The 17,381-nt window shown below is 44.6% G+C and overlaps 1 pseudogene across 1 annotated transcript; it reads left to right on the top strand.

The window, feature by feature from the left end:
- Positions 1-7,533: 7,533 nt before the first annotated feature.
- LOC309833922 (geranylgeranyl transferase type-2 subunit beta-like) lies at positions 7,534-8,531 on the top strand (annotated as a pseudogene). The gene has a single exon. The product of its transcript is annotated as a geranylgeranyl transferase type-2 subunit beta-like (transcript).
- The last annotated feature ends 8,850 nt before the right edge of the window (positions 8,532-17,381 follow it).

Below are 17,381 nucleotides of genomic sequence, written 5' to 3'. Positions count from 1 at the left end.
CTCCAGCACCCTCTGACCCCCGCGCTTGGTTTCCCGTAGCAGGAGATATGTTTACATAAAGAAGAACCTGCTTCATGAATTCCTATCTCTCCTCTAAAATTCTCCGTACGCTCACCAGTGCTTCCACCCTTCTCCTCAGCTGAAATCCAATCGCCTTTTCCCAATTCTCATGTTGTCAGCAAGCTTTCCTCCGCTTGACCAGGTCCTGATCCGTAATTGCCTGTGTTCACCCATAGTACATTTCCTCTTGTTGTTTGCGTGCCAGCCGAATCACGGGCCATCAAGAATTTAATGCCGGAAATTCCATTCCTAACACACACGTGTCTAGTTTCTTATCTTTCCAAAAACTCTTCTCTATCCATCATCTTATCTCATCTTTGCAACAGCTCTACACAGTAAGATGCTTTCCTAGAACTGAAAGATGTAGAAACTGGGGTTCGGGCAGTCTAAAGTTCAGGAGCCAATAGGTGATAGGACCTAGATTAAAACCTGCATTCTCTGACACCAGTTACTTTTTTTTTTTTTTTAATATTTTTTAATTTATTTATTTGGCCGCACCAGGTCTTAGTTGCAGCCTGTGGGATCTTCGTTGCGGCGTTCGGGATCTAGTTCCCTGACCAGGGATTGAACCCCGGGCCCCCTGCATTGGGAGCGTGGAGTCTTAACCACTGGACCACCAGGAAAGTCCCACCAGGTACTTTGAAAATCTTCAAAACTTACATTTTCATATTCTGTCAGTACACTAGGGCTTAGGATACCTTTTTTCCCCCATGTGTAACAAGATGCTTAGGACTTAGGATACCTCTTTTCATGTGTAAGGTTTGATTATTGCAATAAAATAGCTCATCGAATAGCGGTGAAGATGTGTGAGAATGCGTCCTGCTTCTCAAAATGCTGAATGAGGCCTGTGGATATCGAGAGCAGGGAGGAACCCCGGAAATCATTGAGTCCAACCCTGAACATTATACAAATGAGTCAACAAGCCTCTACAGGAAGCGTGTCTTGCCCAGTGTCACAGGTCGAGTTTGACCACTACCGGCAGAGCTTTTGGGAGATGGGGGAAAAGGTAAATAAACCTCTGGGACCAGGGCACAGCCGACCAGCCCCAGGGTCCACTCCCTCCCACTGGAGAATCTGGTCTGTGGCGAACACACAGTGCGTGAAGTGAGCAGGCTACCGAGGGGAAGAAAATTCTTGGATGAAAAGAAGACAGAGCTCAAGGCACTTCTGCTCTGGAGGCAGGGCCCTTGCATGTTTCCTGGTCACGAGAGTGGCCATTTCTCCCCAGCCTCCTGGATTTGGGACTCTGTCCCTGTAGACCTCGCTGGTCTCAGGGCTGCTTGCGCACCTGTCCACCTGCCTCATACAGTCCTGTCTGCTTTATCAGAATCCCCAGGCTCTGTGTGCTCTCCTGCTGTTCACTGCAGGCCTTGGGTGCCCCTCAGCTGTCTGTGGGACAGACCCCTTCTCCCCCAGCCTCTACCTCGCGCTCCTGTGCTCTGCTCACCTCCCCTGGGCCCCGCGAGCCCTCTGCTGCTTCATTGGTGGTAAGAATCTAACAAAACCTACCTTGCAGGGTTGTAGAGTAGGAGTGAGCCCACACTGGCACAGCATCTGACCCAGAGGAAGCCCCAGATAATGGCAGCTGTTAATCTGATGCACCATGTCTCTGGCACCAGCCCACAGCTCCCTGGAGGTTAAGGACCAGGTCAATCATCTTTGCATCCCCTGTGCCTGGGACATGTTCACCGCTTAACAAATGTCTACAGAACAGGATGCAAGGGAACCATCCTGGCAACTGTGCCCTGGCACATCTGTGCTGACAGTCTCAGTGGCTCCCAGGTGTTTGCTAGAGTGTTTTATTCCTTCACAGCCACCAGCCGCATGTCTCAGCTCCCCTTGGTTATAGGGAGAGGAAGGGGTGACCTTCATGCAAGCTCTCCTTAAACCACGGTGAGAACAAATTAAAAAGGAGACAATAAGCATCTTTACTGAGGGACATTCTAGAATGTTGAAATAAGGATTTAGAAGGAAATTGTTAGAGTCTGTTTCACAGAGAGACGTTTGCGCAAGGGCCTGGTTCCACTCATGCTGCTGGTGTCAGGGCTCCGGTGAACTTGAGCTCTTTTCAGATGTGCGGGAGGTGGAGTGTGGGTTTCACACACATGTGACTTTTGACTCAGTTCAGAGATCAGGTTTGCTGAGGGGTTTCCAATTACCAGAAAAGTCTGTCCAAGAGCTGCTTTTATGGTACGAGGGGTGGTAACACTGAAACAGCACTGCCAAAACTCAGCCACGGCTCCCCCAGCCCACCCCTGGGTCATGCTCCTGGGGGCAGGGGAGTGTAGACCACCAGTGGCACCCAGTCCCTGCGCTCCGGTTTTGGTTAACGACACAGAGGAGTGGGTGTGTGCAGGAGGGTTGGGTTTAGTCACTGGAAATGAAAACAACGTCAGTAAGCTTCAGCACTTGCTGTAACTACTATACATTTCTCAGTTCAGCTCTAAATCTGGAAAGTGCTGTTGGCTTTTGCAAATCCTACCGCTCCTTCCCACCCCCTTTCACAAAGCCTTGGCCATCCTCCTGCCTGTTACCGTCCCCGGGATGTGCTCTCTGAGGCCCTGGAATTCTTAATCTGGTTCATCTCTTTGGGTACTTATCCTTTTCTGACTTGCATTATTATTCTTAACATAACTCTCTGTGTTTCCCATCAGACTGCAAACTCCCCAACATCAGAAGGTGAAATCCTTTGGTTCTCCCATGGTACACAGTACAGTGCCTTGGCTGTAGCTGGCTGTGAGGTGTATGATAAATATTTCCTGAATGAATAACAAAGGAAAAACTGAAGTAAAGTGTATCTTGAAACATCAAAAGCTTAAAAAATTGTGGAAGGAAGGTCTCATGTAATCATTTAAAAATAAAATTTACCCAGTGATTTGGAAAGCCGAGATAATGATTTTGGAAGGTCAGAAGTGTTCTTTTCTTTAAATATTCCTGGCTAATTTGTGACTCCCTCAAGGAACGGACCATATTTTAAAATCATTTTGAATCCCCACTGGCTAGCACATTTTTGGCCTCATTTTTTCTCTTTCGTTGTTTTAACGATGGAAACATCTTTACTTCTTTTGCTTATCAAAACATGGCATACGCTCAAAGTAAAATTTAAACAATATAGAAACAAAAAGTAAAAAGTGAAAGGTCTAACTAAGTCCATCTCCTAAGAGGTTATTTACTGATGTTGTCCACAGTTTTAGTTTTTATGAATAACGTATTTATTCATTCTATCTGTAATCTTCTTTTATAAACCATCAAAATGTTATGGCCTCATTTGCCCGGAACACACAGGTCTCCGTCATTCCATAGATTTCTTTATTAACTCTTTTACAGTTAGAAATTGAGGCAGGTTTTAATTTTTGCTATTACAAACTACGCTGCAGTAAAACCCCTGTATATACATCTTTTTCAACAGAGTATTTCTCTGGTTACCCGCAAATGTGGGATTTATGGTTCCCAGGGTATGGACATTTAACATTTTGGTAGATACCGACAAATTTCCCTCCAAAAAGTTTTTTTTCCAATTTATATCCCCAACGAGAACTGAGAAAACCTGTTGGGCTTAGCTTTTAAGTCTTTCCTGGGTGTATGTTGGAAGACTTGTAGCCAACATGATATTTTTATTATTATTATTAATTAATTTATTTATTTATTCATTCAATTTTGGCTGCATTGGGTCTTCGTTGCTGTGCACAGGCTTTTCTCCAGTTGCGGTGAGCGGGGCTACTCTTCATTGCAGTGCACGGGCTTCTCATTGAGGTGACTTCTCTTGTTGCAGAGCATGGGCTGTAGGTGCACGGGCTTCAGTAGTTGTGGCACACAGGCTCAGTAGTTGTGGTGCACGGGCTTAGTTGCTCCACAGCATGTGGAATCTTCCTGGACGAGGGCTCAAACCCACGTCTCCTGCGTTGGCAGGTGGACTCTTAACCACTGCACCACCAGGGAAACCCCAATATGATTTTAAAATGATACTTTAGAGAGACTGGGATTGACATATATACACTAATATGCATAAAATAGATAGCTAATAAGTACCTGCTGTATTAAAAAAAACTAAATAAAATAATATTTTAAAAAATTGTTACTTTAGGTGCACAAAATACTCTACATTTTTCAAGGTGTTTTTCCACGGAATATGTATTCTCCTTTGACCTTCACAGGAGTCCATGATATAAGTAGGGAAGACCCGACTCCCTTCTGATTCCTGTTTTAGAATCTCAGCCAAAAAGAATGGCCCTGGGTTCACTGCAAGGCAGTGGCCTCCCTGAGGCAGAGCCCTGGAACTGATCCTGTTTCTCTTCCCACAAGCTGGAAGGACCAGCCTTGAGAGGCTAGGAGGGCATGGCCTGGAGGTGAGAAGACTCAAGGCTTCTGCAAGTCTTGAGTTTATGCCAAAGTGTAAAGAATGCCCTGATTGTGGTGTTCAGTTTCTTAGCTGAAATAAATCCTCCTTTCAGACTGAGCCTAGTGGAGGGAGGAGGAGACAGGTGGCCTGGCTCTGGGAGTGGGGTGGGTGGCGGGGGGGTGGAGCTCTCCCTCTATGTCATTCTCAGAAGCTCTCAATTTAGAGGCTGGGGAGAGAGCTGACCCAGGGAATTCTCACTGCTTTCTGCTTCCCTTAGTTAAGGTTTTTAATATTTTTTGGAAGTGTAGTCCACTGATCCTTGGCAAAGAAAGAAAATAGCATCAATAAGTGCTATTGTTAAACAGAAATTTTCACCGGCTATTGGGGGAGGGAGGGCTTTGATAGTCCCAGGCTACCTCACTTCTACATAGTAGCTTAGGCAGGAAAGTTTCTTTATATTGAAGTTGGAATGGAAAGTTCCAGATCCCAACATAGGACAGTGGACAAGGGAAGGTGGCAATCTTTGGAAAGGGCAATTCCTAGCTGCATGGTCTAGACCTACACTGTTCAATAGTGTAGCCTCTGGCACCTGTGCCTACTGAGTATGTAAAATGTGCCCAGTATGAGTCAAGGACTGAATTTTTAATTTGATTTAATTTTAATATTTAAATTTAAAAACTGACAATTCAGTTACTAGAAAACTTTGAAGTAATTTTTAAACAACTTGGGCATGTGAAAATACTGTTCAATGGTAAATTTTATGAAATCTAAAAACCAGTCAAGTGTTTCTGATGAAAATTTAGCATCTGAACTGAGGTAGGCTTTAAGCATGAAATACACACTTGCTTTCTAAGGCTTAGTATGAAAAAGAGAACATAAAATGTCTCCATGATTTTTTATATGGATTATATGTTGAAGTGATCATATGTTGGAAATAGTGAATTAAATAAAATATAATATTAAAATTAATTTTACCTGTTTTGTGTTTTTACATTTTTTTTTAACATGGCTGCTAGAAAATAGGAAATTTCTTGGGCATTCACCCATTTGTTAATGCATCACGAATGTATTTAGGGGCTTCCCTGGGGCGCAGTGGTTGAGAGTCCGCCTGTTGATGCAGGGGACACGGGTTCGTGCCCCAGTCCAGGAAGATCCCACATGCTGTGGAGTGGCTGGGCCCATGAGCCATGGCCGCTGAGCCTGCATGTCCGGAGCCTGTGCTCTGCCACAGCAGAGGCCACAGCAGTGAGAGGCCCGCGTACCACAAAAAAAAAAAAAAAAAAAAACAGAAAGTATTTAGTAAGACAAGGTTGTCCACTGTCACCACTATTATTCAACATAGTTTTGGAAGTTTTAGCCACAGCAATCAGAGAAGCAAAAGAAATAAAAGGAATCCAAATCGGAAAAGAAGAAATAAAGCTGTCACTGTTTGCAGATGACATGATACTATACATAGAGAATCCTAAAGATGCTACCAGAAAACTACTAGAGCTAATCAATGAGTTTGGTAAAGTAGCAGGATACAAAATTAATGCACAGAAATCCCTTGCATTCCTATACACTAATGATGAAAAATCTGAAAGAGAAATTAAGGAAACACTCTCGTTTACCATTGCAACAAAAAGAATAAAATACCTAGGAATGAACCTACCTAAGGAGACAAAAGACCTGTATGCAGAAAACTAAGATACTGATGAAAGAAATCAAAGATGATACAAACATATGGAGAGATATACCATGTTCTTGGATTGGAAGAATCAACATTGTGAAAATGACTCTACTACCCAAAGCAATCTACAGATTCAATGCAATCCCTATCAAACTACCAATGGCATTTTTTACAGAGCTAGAACAAAAAATTTCACAATTTGTATGGAAACACAAAAGACCCCGCATAGCCAAATCAATCTTGAGAAAGAAAAACAGAGCGGGAGGAATCGGGCTCCCTGACTTCAGACTATACTACAAAGCTACAGTAATCAAGACAGTATGGTACTGGCACAAAAACAGAAATATAGATCAATGGAACAGGATAGAAAGCCCAGAGATAAACCCACACACATATGGTCACCTTATTTTTGATAAGGGAGGCAAGAATATACAATGGAGAAAAGACAGCCTCTTCAATGAGTGGTGCTGGGAAAACTGGACAGCTACATGTAAAAGAATGAAATTAGAACACTCCCTAACACCCTACACAAAAATAAACTCAAAATGGATTAAAGACCTAAATGTAAGTCCAGACACTATAAAACTCTTAGAGGAAACCATAGGCAGAACACTCTATGACATAAATCACAGCAAGGTCCTTTTTGACCCACCTCCTAGAGAAATGGAAATAAAAACAAAAATAAACAAATGGGACTTAATGAAACTTCAAAGCTTTTGCACAGCAAAGGAAACCATAAACGAGACAAAAAGACAACCCTCAGAATAGGAGAAAATATTTGCAAATGAAGCAACTGACAAAGGATTAACCTCCAAAATTTACAAGCAACTCATGCAGCTCAATATCAAAAAAACAAACAATCCAATCCAAAAATGGGCAGAAGACCTAAATAGACATTTCTCCAAAGAAGATATACAGATTGCCAACAAACACATGAAAGGATGCTCAACAACACTAATCATTAAAGAAATGAAAATCAAAACTACAATGAGGTAACACCTCACACCAGTCAGAATGGTCATCATCAAAAAATCTACAAACAATAAATGCTGGAAAGGGTGTGGAGAAAAGGGAGCTCTCTCGCACTGTTGGTGGGAATGTAAATTGATACAACCACTATGGAGAACAGTATGGAGGTTCCTTAAAAAACTAAAAATAGAACTAGCATACGAGCCAGCAATTCCACTACTGGTCATATACCCTGAGAAAACCATAATTCAAAAAAGTCATGTACCACAATGTTCATTGTAGCTCTATTTACAGTAGCCAGGACATGGAACCAACCTAAGTGTCCATCAACAGATGAATGGATAAAGAAGATGTGGCACATATATACAATGGAATATTACTCAGCCATAAAAAGAAATGAAGTTGAATTATTTGTAGTGAGGTGGATGGACCTAGAGACTGTCATACAGAATGAAGTAAGTCAGAAAGAGAAAAATAGCTCTTTTCACTCTCAGACATGGGCACACCACGGAAGGATCTTATTATCAAGTCAGATGCACCCGACACCCTATTAGTGCAGAAGCATCCAGATTATATAGCATCCTATGGCTCAAAGAAAGATGATTACGAATACTGTATATCTGATTATTTGAGAATGAGTGGCATCTATTGGGGTCTGATTGTAATGGATCTCATGGGACAGCTACATCGCATGAATAGAAAAGAAATTCTGACATTTACTAAGTCTTGTCAACACGAGTGTGGTGGAATAAGTGTTAGTATTGGACATGATCCTCATCTTTTGTACACTCTTAATGCTGTCCAGATTCTTACTATGATAGTATTAATGTTATTGATGTAAATAAAGTTGTAGAATATATTCAGAGGCTACAGAAAGAAGATGGTTCTTTTGCTGGAGTTTTTGGGGAGAAATTGATACAAGATTCTCTTTTTGTGCGGTGGCAACTTTGGCTCTATTGGGGAAGCTGGATGCTATTAATGTGGAAAAGGCAATCGAATTTGTTTTATCATGTATGAACTTTGATGGTGGATTTGGTTGCAGGTCAGGTTCTGAATCCCATGCTGGGCAGATCTATTGTTGCACAGGATTCCTGGCTATTACTAGTCAGTTGCATCGACTAAATTCTGATTTACTTGGTTGGTGGCTTCATGAATGACAGCTTCCATTAGGTGGACTCAATGGAAGGCCAGAGAAGTTACCAGATGTATGCTATTCTTGGTGGGTGTTGGCTTCCCTAAAGATAACTGGAAGCCTTCATTGGATTGACAGAGAGAAACCGTGCAGTTTCATTTCAGCATGTCAAGATGAAGAAACGGGAGGATTTGCGGACAGGCCAGGAGATATGGTAGTTCCTTTTCATACTCTATTTGGAATTGCTGGATTGTCACTTTTGGGAGAAGAACAGATTAAACCTGTTAGCCCTGTCTTTTGCATGCCTGAAGAAATACTTCGGAGAGTGAACGTTCAGCCTGAACTAGTGAGCTAGATTAGATCCCTTGATGCAAAAGTTGCTTAGTGGAGTTTTACTGTTTTAACATTTCAGTATTTGAAGTGCTTAACAAACTTTATGACTGCCATGTTAATATTTTGTACACGAATTATGTTGATTTTAATAAATTATATAATTATACATATTGTGAATTAAAGACCTTTATTGTATCTTCAGCTTTCTGTTTTCTTCTGGAATGCTGTTACTCTGAGTAATATTTTGTTTATACTTCAGTGTGTTTGTTACCTTGTTTGTCCCCATAACAGCAAACTGAGTTGAACTCTATTTAGCTGATGAAGTCTTGTGTTCTGATTTTCCCATGTACTCCCTTGATATGTTATATATAACTATAGTTAATATAAATTGGTTTTTGTCAGTGAGAATGTTAACTGATAAAGAATTGATCAACCTAAAAGATTGAAAAAAAAAAGGAAAGAGAAAAATAAATACCATATGCCAACACATAAATATGGAATCTAAAAAAAAATGGTTCTGAAGAACCTAGGGGCAGGAAAGGAATAAAGACGCAGACGTAGAGAACGGACTTGAAGACACGGGGAGGGGGGAAGGGTAAGCTGGGACGAAGTGAGAGAGTGGCATGGACATACATACACCACCAAATGTAAAATAGATAGCTAGTGGGAAGCAGCCGCATAGCACAGGGAGATCAGCTCAGTGCTTTGTGACCACCTAGAGGGGTGGGATAGGGAGGGTGGGAGGGAGACGCAAGAGGGAGGGGATATGGGGACATATGTATATGTATAAATGATTCACTTTGTTATAAAGCAGAAGATAACACACCATTGTAAAGCAATTATACTCCAATCAAGATGCTAAAAAAAAAAAGGAATGTATTGAGCATCTATTATGTGCTAAGTCAAAGTAAGCGTAACAGCTACAGCAACAGAAAAGAGCACATTATAAGTTTACTGCATGTTGGATAGAAAAATATACGTATATACATGTCATCCCATTGAAATGTAACACTCCTTAAGACAAATCCTAAAGTCACTATTGTTGTTTCCTAGCTTTGTGAGCTGAACTCCCAGCTCATTAATTTAGTTTTCTAATATACACGTTATAGGCTCTGATTTTCCCCGTAACCGCTTCTTTAGCTGCGTTCCAAGAGTTATATGTTGAATTTTCATAACTACTGGTTTTAAATGTTTTATAATTTCCATTGAATTTTCTCTTTAAATTAGGACGTATTTAGAACTGTGCCATTTAGTTTCAATATACGTGGGAGAAGTGGTTTGGCTATCTTTTTATTGATGATTTCTACTAATCACTAATCTTGCATTGCTTTCAGAGAACATGGGCTTTTATGATGTTGAATCGTTAAATTTGTTGAGACTTCCTTTGTGGCCTATAGCGTGATCAAGTTGTGACAATGTTTCATCTGTGCTTGGAAAAAACGTGTGTCATCTATTTGACAAGTGCAGGAGCCTAAATGTTACCCTCTAGAGTTAGTCTGTTTTAAATGTTTGTGTTTTTTTTTCAAATTTGGAGGATCTTAATTTCAGGTCTGCTTTATCTGTTCAGTTTCTGAGAGATATGCTTTAAAATCTCCTGCTGTGATTATAGATTTGTCAATTTTCCCATGTAAATCCATCAATTTTAGCTTTGTAATTTTAAGATTATACTATTAAATAGGTATGATTTCATGATTTTTATATCTTTTTGGTGTATTTGTTTCTTCATTTACATGAAAAATTTCCACCTTCAATTCTCTCAGGTTTGATACTAATATTACAAGAGAAGCCTTCCTTCTGTTAATATTTACATGCTATACCTTTTTCTAGTTATTTTCCTCCTATTGATATCTCTATGCTGGAGGCTTATCTCCTTTAAATGGACATTGTGATAGTCTGTGATTTTGTTTTTTTCGATCTGAGGGTCTCTTTAATCTATTTACTTTTATTGTGATTACTAAAATATTTGGATTCATTTCTAGCATCTATTTTGTGGTGGTTTTCTTATTTACTATAATTTCTTTTGACTTTTCTTTCGCTTTTCCTATCATGCTGGATATTCTTGCTTTGCCTTTCAGATTCAATGTCCACCCAACTCTTGTGCCCTAGGGACTAACCTCCATGGATTACCAACATAGCCCACTTCCTTTCGGCTTTTGGCTGCGTCGAGCCAATGGAAAGCCCAGCAGGTACTGGAGGACAAGTGGAGAGGAAAGTCGGGCTGTCGGTTCCACCAGCTCCCTCTCTGCAGGTCTGCGTTCCTCTGATGGAGACAGCAGCTCATATCGGTGGCCCTCAGGCAGGCACAGGTCCTGTTGGGTACCAATCACTCCTCCTTTCCTTGGCCCCTTCAGGTCTGGGAGAGCTAAAACTCCCCATCATTGTAACACAGAGTAGTTCACATTCCTTTTTAGTCTCTCACTACCTTTTGTAAATAAAATGCATTTTAACAAATGCTTTTCCAGGTACCCCTTTTGGGTATGCCATCTGTTTCTGGACAATCTCCTGACCCGCACACTACTTTCCATTGAATAGATCCCATTCTCTTAAATCTCTTTTGTGGAAGAGACTACCGGTCGGTCATACAAGTCCTACTCCATTAGGACTGGCTGGTATAGAGTTTCTCTCGAACATGTTATTTTCATGATATTTTTCTCTGGGTGTAATAAACTTATGGAACAAAAAAACCCTTAGACCACTTTATAGATGGATTAAGTAAAAATCAGTAATATTTAATTCCAATTTCTGGTGGCTATCGAGGTATACATCCAAACCCTTCTGTGACACAGTCCTAAGGGCCAACTCTGAGATATGCAGATAAGATGCAGGGAGGAATGGAGTGGAATTCATGATCTGTCACTCAATCAGCAAACATGTATTGAACATTTACGACATGAAAGGGAAGGTATTGGGAAGGAGGGCAAGCTGTCAGATGTTCAGGAAATAACTAAATGACCAGAACGCTTACACCTGTTGTCTCATTTCATCTTTCCACCAGGTAGAGATGATTGCTGCCCGATTGACAGATGAGGTAACCAAGCCTGGACGCAGCGACTTACCCAGGGTCTTAGAACCACCACGGGGCTGAGCCAGGCGTTTGCCCCAGTCTCAGTCCCAAGACCAGTGCATTTCACTGCGTCCAGGAATTGCTTTCAATCCTCCAAGAGCTTTACATCTGGGAGGAGAGGAGATATAAACCGATGAACAGTGAAATCGTAGTATAAGCCCTGGCGCGAGCAGCTATCATGAGTTGACGTGGGCTGGGAAGCTTTGTGCAGAAAGGGGACAGAGGAAGTCAGGGGGGTAGCCGTCCAGGCAGGATGAGGGGCACAAGCACGGACCCGGGCAGGTCTCAGTTCCGATGGGCCCGTCAGGGGCAAGTAGGACGCAGTGTCCACCTCCTCAGATGCTCTGGGTTTGGTTTCATCGTGTTCATGCTTTCTCTCCCCATTCCTTTTATCTGAAGCTGGGGCATGTGGAGATGTGGGGATGGGGTGTTCTTTGAAGTGAGCTCCCTTCTTGTCCCTTAGGCTGGATTTCCAGCAAGGCGGGAGGGAGAGGGCCGGAGTTAGGGAGAGATCTCTGTCCCAGCAGAGGTGTGACGAGAAGTGTGGAATCAGGGTGGAGCTCGGAGCCAGCATTTCTAGAATGCTCACCGTGGGCTAGCTCCTGGTGGGCAGAGAAGAGGTAGGGAGCAGGGCGGCTGATGGACTTTTGGAGTAGGAGAGCTAGAGGGCCAGGGAGGGGCCTTGGCTGGCAGGGTGGTGGGCCCCCCCTGAGCCATCACTCCCTGCCCCTACCTCACAGGGTCCCAGGAAGGGAACCACCAGGGAGCCCTGGGCTGTCATCCAGCCCCAAGCATGGCAAAAGGCAACTCCAGTAAGGAGGGCACTGTGGTGACCACACCAGACGGGGGAATCAGGACAGCTCAGCTCAGTTCCCTTTTCCTCCCAGCGGTCACACCCTCACAGGTCAAATCACATCACCACCTCAGCCCTGGAATTCCCGAATTCCCGCCAGGAGGGGAAGTGGTGCACCCCTGACTAAGCTCTCGCCCCGCAAGGCAATCACATGCCTGCAGACCGCAGGGAAGGGCCTTTGGTGGTACTACTTCCTCTTCTTTCTCTGGACAGCATGGGGGGTGGGGATTGTGAGAGGTGAGGTGAGGAGAGGATGCCAGCCGAGGAAGCCCGTGTGTCAGATGCAGATTTGCTTGTAAGTTTCCAGCTCCATGCAAAACACACATGTCCTAAAGTTACACACCGTAAGCGGAGAAAATTTTTAAAAAGGGAAGACAGTTTCAGTCAAAACTTGCTACCCAGATACTGAAAACATTTTGGTGAATATCTTTGGAAAGTTTGTTGTCCTTTTTGCAATAAGTATTTTCCCAAATGTCTACGGGTAAAGTACAGTACATACATATTTATCTAAATATAAAAATATAAGAATGGAACTCTATTACACATTCTGCTCTGTAATCCATTTTTTCCCTCACTCGATAATATATGATAAACATTTTCCATGTCATTAAATATTATTTTACAATGTATTTAATTGTTGCACATCTTTTTTTTTTTTAATTTTTTTGGCTGCATGGCATGTGGGACCTTAGTTCTCCCATCGGGTATCGAACCCGTGTCCTCTGCATTGGAAGCGTGGAGTCTTAACCACTAGACCACCAGGAAAGTCCCATACCCTCTAAATTCCTGTTGACCACTTGCCCTCTGTCTAACCCCCCTCAGTTTTCACTCTGCACCACTGGTCCTAAGGGACAAAGGAGGAGAGATGAGAACCACTCCCATGTGGGCCTCACAGAAGCTCTGGAAGAAGCTGGTTCCCCCAGATCCAGTGAGAAGAAAAGAAGTATCAGGAGACTAAGAAACCTGGCTTTCTCCTTCAGCTTTGATAGCCTAGCCTTGGGGGAGGGGGAGTGTGAGGTGCAGACAGTGCTTAACGCAAAACCCAACAAAAGGGTAAGAGTGGCGGGACTGGACCAGAGATCCCCCCGGCAGGGCTCTCATTTGGAAGGAAGCCCGGCAACCAGCACAGAGTTGAATCTACTGATTCCTAAGTGTGACTGACGAGTTCACATTCCCTAAGTGGTCCCCAAAGGACATTGCTTTTGAAAAGGGCTGTTGTCACACCAAAGAATCCTTAACTGCTTGAGTTTTCGGAAATGTAAGCTAATGTATTTGGTCACTGCATCTTCCTGGGCTAACCCCGTGTTTCAAAACTTCCTGTTCCCTCACAGCAACATGCGGGCTGAAGGTAGAGACAAACAAAGCACCTCAAAGAAAACGAAGAGGAGAAAAATGCATTTTCTTCAAAGAGCTCGTTGTCTAGTGTGGGTTCAGGAGAAACGCAGCAGGACCAGGGGCAGCACAAGGCAAGGGACAGGCACGGCCTCTGAGCCAGACGGTGGAGGTGGAGCGGGCACAGCCCTAGGCCACCGCTTGCCAGTGCAAGTAGCCTTGTGCGAGGTTACCAGCCCCGCTGAGCCTCAGGAGACAGAAATAGAGCCTGGCCCTGGGCGAGCGGGAGGTTTAAAGGACGAAAGCACACCAGCCCTTGCAGGACGTGTGGGCTGACCGGAAAGAAGCCATCAGACCGAGGTCAGAGGCCAGGAAACACTTGGAAGAGGGAGGCGTTTGGAGAGTTTGCACTGACACAGATGGAGAGGGTAGGGTTTCAGAGAGACAGGGCTTGGAGGGCGAGCTGCACGGAGGACAGTCAGGGGAGAGATCAGAACGTTCACGCCACGCTGTGTGTCCGGATGAGGCACGAGAAGGAGTTAAGTCAGGAAATCAGGGCCTAAAGTGCTGTCCTGGAGAGCTGTACCCAGTGTGGAGGTGAGGACACGCCAAAGGCTTTGAGCAAAGTATACCATGTGCAGACGGTGACGGTAGGCGTCACCGGGCAGATGGGTGGGAGGGGAAGGGGGATGGATGTGAGGCCCCAGGACGCCCTGGTGGAAACCCAGGGCATTGATGGGGGCGGGACTCAGCGGGATATGGAGGGGACACTGGAGGGGGTTGACCCCCTTTAGGATGTGTGACCTTCTCTGAGGGGCCCTGGGCTCGGTTTTAAATATTACTCACCCATAAAAATGAATGAAATAATGCCATCTGCAGCAACATGGATGGACCTAGAGATGATCATACTAAGTGAAGTAAGTCAGACAGAGAAAGACACATATCATATATCACTCATATGTGGAATCTAAAAAAATGATACAAATGAACTTATTTACAAAACAGACTCACAGACATAGAAAACAAATTTATGGTTACCAGAGGGGAAAGGAAGTGGGGGAGGGATAAATTAGGGGTTTGGGATTAGCAGATATAAACTACTGTATATAAAACAGATAAACAACAAGGTCCTACTGTATAGCACAGGGAACTCTATTCAATATCTTTTAATAACCTATAATGGAAAAGAATCTGAAAAAGAATATATATATATATATATAACCAAATTACTTTGCTGTACACCTGAAACATTGCAAACCAACTCTATGTCAATAAAAAACAAGTGCTCTGCTGTCACTGTCTTGAAATTCTTAATAGCTTTTGACAAAGAGTCCCACCGATTTTGAACTGAGTCTCACAAAATATGCTTGAAAGGCAGACATTTGGGCTCCAGAAAGTGTTTGGACAGGGAGTGGGGCTGAGGGGAGAAGTGATTGAAAGAGTTGGGGATTTGGGTGAAAAGATGGGGAGTACGATGGTGCTTGTGTGTGTGATGGTCCAGCCGTCCCAGGGAGGCGCTTGAAAACAAGTTGGGAATTTGACCCTAAAGCTCAGAAAAGAACTTTCAGACATAGTTATTTACGTGGAGATCATATCCTCTGATTAACCTTTTCTTCAAACACTCGAGAATTACTCCACTTTATTTTCACTAGGGGCATTACTTTTGTAATTTAAAAAATGAAATTGCAGGGCTTCCCTGGTGGCGCAGTGGTTGAGAGTCCGCCTGCTGATGCAGGGGACACGGGTTCGTGCCCCGCCGGGAAGATCCCACATGCTGCGGAGCGGCTGGGCCCGTGAGCCATGGCCACTGAGCCTGCGCTTCTGGAGCCTGTGCTCCGCAACGGGAGAGGCCACAGCAGTGAGAGGCCCTCATACCGCAAAAAAAAAAAAGAAATTGCAAAACAAATTAAAAAAAATGAAATTGACAAAAGCATTTAGTCAATAATAATACACGCGCTTTAGAAATGGGTGTAGGAAGTAACGTTAAAAAGGGTCAAGAGGGCTTCCCTGGTGGCGCAGTGGTTGGGAGTCCGCCTGCCGATGCAGGGGACACGGGTTCATGCCCCGGTCCGCCGGTCCGGGAAGATCCCACGTGCCGCGGAGCGGCTGGGCCCGAGAGCCATGGCCGCTGAGCCTGCGCGTCCGGAGCCTGTGCTCCGCAGCGGGAGAGGCCACAACAGTGAGAGGCCCGCATACCGCAAAAAAAAAAAAAAAAAAAAAAAAGGGTCAAGAAACTAATCTGCAAGATCACTGTTACTGTCTCAATTATGTCCCCCACCCCAAATGCCCTATGTTGAAGTCTTAACCCTCAGAACCTCAGACTGTGACTCTATTTGGAAATAAGGCCTTTACAGAGGTAATTAAGTCAAAATGAGGTCATGAAGGGGAGACCTAATGCAGTAAGACTAGGGTCCTTATAAGAGGACGAGATCAGGACACAGACACACTTAGGAGAGACCATGTGAAGACACAGGGAGAAGACGGCCGTCTACACACCAAGGAGGGAGGTCTCAGGAGAAACCCACCCTGCTGCCACTGTGGCCTCAGACTTCCAGCCTCCAGGTCTGAGAACATAAACTTCTGCTGTTTAAGCCCCTGGCCTGTGGTACCTCGTTCCAGCAGGTCCTAGCAAACAGCCACCTTCTCTGAGAAGAACAAGAGGCAGAAAAGTCCTTGGAGACTGGCTAGAAGTGGTCAGGGAGGAAGAGGGGGAAGCAGGAGGTCAGGTCACAACATAAACAGTGTCTGCGCGATGGCGGTGGGCGGTGGAAGCCGGTTGTCAGGGAGGATGCAGGGCTTACGGAAAGCTGCTGGGCTTTAACACCAGGAAGTCACCGGTGACCTTTGAGGAAGATGTCATTGGTGCAGCAGGGGAAAACCAGGCACAGTTAGGTTGGGGGGAAGGTGACACGTTGGAGGGATGGAGAATCCTTATTTTCAAGAAGTTTCAGTATGAAGGGCAGGGACAGATAGGACAGTAGCTTGAGAGGGAACCAGAACCAAGGGAAGGACTTTTTTAGGGTGGTATGTAGGGAGTCCTGGGTGAGCATGGCTGCAGAAACCCCAGAGAAGGAGCCAATCTCCATTTGTTAAATGAGTGAGAAGGAAACTCCCGGGACCAGGGGAAGGGCTAGCCCAGGTGGACAGCTAGCCCACAGCAGTGGCTTGGCCTGACGTCTAGGGAGGAAGGGTTCTTTGTGCTGGCCCCAAGTGCTGGCAGCCACTGAACTCTGCTTAGCTCCAACAGGTTCCCGTAAAGAGCCTGAGGCCTGGCTTCCTCTCCCCACGTCCCTTCAGAAGTCCCCTTGCAGATTTGGAGGGACGGGGACTGGCCTCCCAGCAGGCAGCACACAGGCTGTGAGCATCTGTTCCCCCATCACTTGCCCTCCAGCAGAGCAGCCGGCGCCGTGAAGCAGGCACTGAGCCGACCTACAGACCTTCGAGGTTAAGGGTGCTGGAGGAGGTTAGGGATCCCCCAGAGGGGACGCAGAGCTGCTCCCCGATCTTCCCCGGTCCTCCGCAGATCTCTAAGTTCTTCCCAGTTCCCTCAGCTCTTCCACGGCCCTCCCGGCCCAGTCCTGGGCAGGTGCCTCGTTTCCTTGGGAACTGAGAGCTGGGGAGCCTCAGCCC

The sequence above is a fragment of the Grampus griseus genome, assembly GCF_964374135.1.
Source record: "Grampus griseus genome assembly, chromosome: 15".
NCBI lineage: Eukaryota > Metazoa > Chordata > Mammalia > Artiodactyla > Delphinidae > Grampus > Grampus griseus.
This window is presented reverse-complemented; position numbering and strand designations above follow the sequence as displayed.